Below are 4,827 nucleotides of genomic sequence, written 5' to 3'. Positions count from 1 at the left end.
GCGGCAGCGGGGTCGAAGCCACCTGCACCCTACCCCCCGGCAAGCGCGGGGATGCTGGGCCTTGCTTTCCTTGGAAAAGGGGGGTTGGGTAGCGCTCCCGCATCCCTAAAACCACTTGGAACTCTTTACAGGCAAAAATACCAATTAGCAGGCTACGAGTCTGCGTGAAATAGAAGAGTTGATTATCGGTTACAGGAGAAAAGGAACTGGCAGCCTTGAAGATTAATGGGGTCGGTGCTGTGGAACTTGGAGGTGGTAGCGGTATTGAAGAGCACCAGGGAGGTGAGAAAGCAGAAGAAGAGAGCAGCAAACGGAGATTGCAGTTACCTCCCCTGGCTCAGCCCAAAGCCGGGCCTGACCCCCCGTGCCGACGGAGGCGTAACGAGGCCTAACGCTGTGTGTGATGCGTTAGTGGCGCGCGGTGCCCACAGCACGGTGGCTGCTTCAGCTGGTCACCTTTGAAAGCCAAGAGCCAAAGCTCTCCTTCCTCCTCTTCACATTCCTTTACTGTTTTTTTTTTTTTAAAGTTTTTTCTCTCCTAAAGCCAAAGCCTAAAAACTTAACGTTCCTTCACCATGGCTTACGAAGCATTAACGCTGTTCAGCGCCGTTCCAGCCCACTTTCTAACAGCAGTGCCCAGCTGTGGGTTTCATGAGACCACCTCCTCGCCAGAGAAGTCGGTCGCGCATGAGAACCCAGCAGGCAGATATGTAAAGGCCGCTACGTGTGCCTAAGGATACTATGGGGGCACGGTACCCCCAAATTCCAGTTGCAAAGCTGTGTTGAAAACGTGTCATTCTCTGATTTTTGTATTTCTTAACTGGAGTTTTCAAAACTACTCGCGATACGGCTTTACGGACTTCTGACGGCTTGGAATACTTCTTGGCATAAGCTTCCCAAACACGGGTCTTTGAAGATTTGTCTTTGTTTCTCTAGTCGGTCACTTCTATTTTTGGGGGGGGTACAATCAGGATTGACAGGTTTTGCGTGCCTCTGTGATAGATTTGAAGATTCTCTTTTGTTTGTTAAATGTCAGTGTCGTCTGATAGTCTAGTATAGTTTTAGGAAGAATTTTGGTAAGGAAGGCCAGTTTTACAGATGACACATAAGCCCACTGGTTTGACTCCGTCTCTGGTGTTACTTTGGTCAAGAATAGTTGCGTTGAGCGCACTGACTTCACTGACTTTCAATGTGCATAAGAACGCCGTGTCCTTGTGAACTTAATATTTGTTAGACATCACTTCTCACTTTGTCATTTTTTTTATATGACTCTACTGCAGCGTCCCTAGAACGGCTCAGCAAACATTTGGAGAACCATATTCGTAGTGGTAAGGAAGATGGAGGGTAGGATCAGAAAGGACAGGAAGGGAGAGGAAAGAATGTAACCAGAGTCTCACCTGAAAACTGAAGTTTGGTTGAGTTAGAGAAGCTCTGCGATGCTTCTAGCTCTCTGCCTTCACCCTTTGCTACTGCCAGTCAGTCAGCGAGGCCCATTAACGTGCTGCTATTTAGGGTTCAGGAACCCTGAAGGTCAAAGATCTTGTGTTTTAAAAGAACCCGGTGATATTCTGCTCCCTAAACCCCGGTAACGTGGGAAATCCAGCTTGGAATGCCATTTGACGCTGCACTGTAATAACATTGGAATGTATTACTAAATAATTTGCTGAATATCTTTAGAATATTTTGTCAGCTGTAGATAGAGATCACAAAGACTTGCTAAATGTTTTCCTGAGCTTGAGACTCAAGGTCAGACCCAGCCTGTAGATACACAAGACCTACTACTCTTCTTTGTTTGGCATTAATTTTAAAAGTAATACAGAAGGAAGTATTTATGAAGAAAGGCCCTTGAAAGCTTTTCTATTTTTCAGTCTGAATCAATTCATCTGGTAAATGTTATTACCTTTTCCTGTAAGTCTTGCTCCTTTTTATATCTGTAGACTACAATAAGTATTATTTTAAAACCCCAATAGTACTCACAACAATAATAAATTACGTAAGCTCTGGATTCCCTTGCAAGGGGTTAGGAAAGTCACTAAGGACAAAGAATACCAATACTTTTCAATCCAATGTGGTCCAAAAGTAGCCATATAAAATATAATCGAAAGAAGGCTTAGTATAGTTCCCTGAGTCTACAACAAGAGTCAACAATGTATTATTTCTCATTATATTTCCTTGTTATTCAAACTGTACATGAGACAAGCAAACACCATTACAAGAAAATTTGCGTGAAGTTCAGTAGCAAATGTCACAGTGAGAAGGGGATGATTAAGTGTGGTGAAACCTGTAAGCTTTGAAATAGGAAGGAGTTTCTGCCAAGAAGCAACAAAGCAAAGCAAATGCTGTTGCTACAGTTGAGAGACTCTGAGAGGTAGAACCCACGTTTTAAATGAAATAACTACAGAGGTTTACCACTTGATGCATCTCTCATAGTAAATTCGTATGTTTATCCGAGCGTACAAAACAATACATTAATTCAGTTGCTTATTTTGGGCTTTCTTGCAGACTTTGGAAATATTCCTGGAAGTGATGTAATGAGGATAAGAAACGCAGCTGGTTGGTTTTGGCTGGAAGAGGCAATGAGTCTGATTATTCAGCTGTGGTTTTATGCACCGAGATGTGATGCTGATCTGCTTTTGACATCTTGCTGTTTAATGTTATGAGAAAGTAAATCCTGGTTTACGTTATGCCAGAACCTGCTGGGTTGAAAGAAAACAAGTAAAACTTGTAATGAAAGTTTATTGAGCTTGCTGAGGAGTATCTTTAAGACTCCAACTAACTCCTGTCTTAATTTTTTACATAGCAGGAAGTCAGTTTGCCCCTGTTGATTGAGATAAAATTCCTTCTACATGCACAATGGAACTGCTAGTTACTCCCTGGTAGGTGATTACTTTTTTCTACCTCAGAGCCGACTGGATCTTACTAGTTTGTCATCTTTATAAACAGAATAGTTTATAAAATGCTTTGAAGGAGAAAGATACTATCAGAAATTCAAAGTATGTTTTCAAAAGCCAGTGTCAGTTCACTGAGAGTTTACCTATGACTGAATACAGAGATTAGTTTTCAAAGGCAAACTTTTAGTTTTTACTTCCAGCACTGTATAAGCCCTGCAGAGTGACATGATCTGTCAAATAATTCTGTATGTACCTGCAGGTGTACCCTAGAGCTTATTTTTAAAGTTGCCAAGTGATAAGGATATCTTCAGTGACAGACAGCAATAAGGTTCCCCTACAGTCAACTTTTACTTACCAGAGTGTAACTACGTGCAAATTCTGCATTACCTTGCACCTACCTCTCTACGCTGTCTTGAGTTGCAGTCGGGATTCTTCGGTGTGTACAGTTTGCTGCTGCTGCTCTCTTACGCTCTTCAGTGAGACAGGGAAGGGACGATAAGCTATGGCTCCTTGGGAAATTTTTTTGAGGTCTCTCTTGAACAGCAGTACAAGCTTTAATACTAGATTGGACTCTACGTTGAATACAGGGCAAAATGCCAGAATGCAATTTTATAGTATTCTCCCTTTCAGGATTAAACACAACCTGTTCAATCCATTTACCATGTGGGGTTTTTTTCCCCATAGTAAATTAATCCAATAATTAACAATTATTAAATTAATAATGATTGCATTAATCATTAATAATAAATCTATTCCTATAATTAAAATTTTCTACAGTTCAGTAACATTATCATCAATGAGTGTGTAATCATTTCAGTATGGTCATATGTGGAGAAAATAGATATCAAAAAAGGTAAATGATAGGGGAAGCCAGCTCTGTCAGCTGCAGTCTTTCTGACCTTGAATTTAATTTGAGCTGTTTATAATGAAGTCTGAATATATGAGTTTGCTTTGAGAAGCTAAGGAGCATAGTAACTGACTGGAATGTCCTTTGATTAAATAGGTTGTCTTTTGCACCTTTCTGACAAAAAAAAAACCAAAAAAAACAAACCGCAAAGGAGCTGTGTCACAAGGCCCTTACCTGTTCTGAACAGCAACAATGCCTGAAGCAGTGTGAAAGGGAGAAAAGCCATTCTGAAGGAGAGGCAGAACTGTAACTGGCAAAAAGGACCAAAACAAAACCAAAGAGAAGACAGTACAAGAAAGAAAGGAAAAGAAGAAAAGGTAAAAGGAAATAAAACATTACAGAGACTGGAAGGAATTGATTTAAATCCAGCATATTACTGTAAAGAATGGGCAGAGAGAAAGCCTAGTTGCAAATATTCAAACTTTGCTTGAATCCGTTGCTGCTTGGTAAAAAACATAGCTGGGCCAGAGAGATGAACCTTGGGAATATTATTTTAAGAACTTGCTGCTGAACTGGCATAAAGATCTTGCTTGGTTGTCAAATACCAGACATTGAAAATGTTTGCCAAAATGTTTGCAGAAAAAAAATAAACATAAAATCAGGACAAAAGTAGAGATGCTACTCTGCTCTGTTAGAACATATCAGATGTGGTACTAAGTAATGAAGGGGTTTTTTTCTGTGTGACTGGGCTTTTGTGGTCCAATGGCTACTTCTTCTACCTAGGCATATATTTAACAAGCTTAAAAACACAATCAACAAATCAGCAAGCAGGGGGCTATAAAGGTGGCCAGCACACGGGTCCAGTATGCGGTGCAGAAATGCAGTAAAGAAACACTGGTTAAGATCTTGGTCTTCTCTTGAACTGCAGCAAAAAGGAACCCTGAGGACAGGAACCCCATGACCCTGCAGTGGCAGGTCAGACTGGCTCACTGATGATCAGCTGGGGAAATGTTCATATAATAATGCTATTGACTGCACAGATCTCATTGATTTTCTAGTAAACAAACCTTTGCTTTGAGGTGGTTGGTA

This window comes from Egretta garzetta, unplaced genomic scaffold, assembly GCF_000687185.1.
Source record: "Egretta garzetta isolate BGI_Z169 unplaced genomic scaffold, ASM68718v1 scaffold81, whole genome shotgun sequence".
Classification (NCBI taxonomy): Eukaryota; Metazoa; Chordata; class Aves; order Pelecaniformes; family Ardeidae; genus Egretta; species Egretta garzetta.
Note: the sequence above shows the minus strand (reverse complement) of the source record.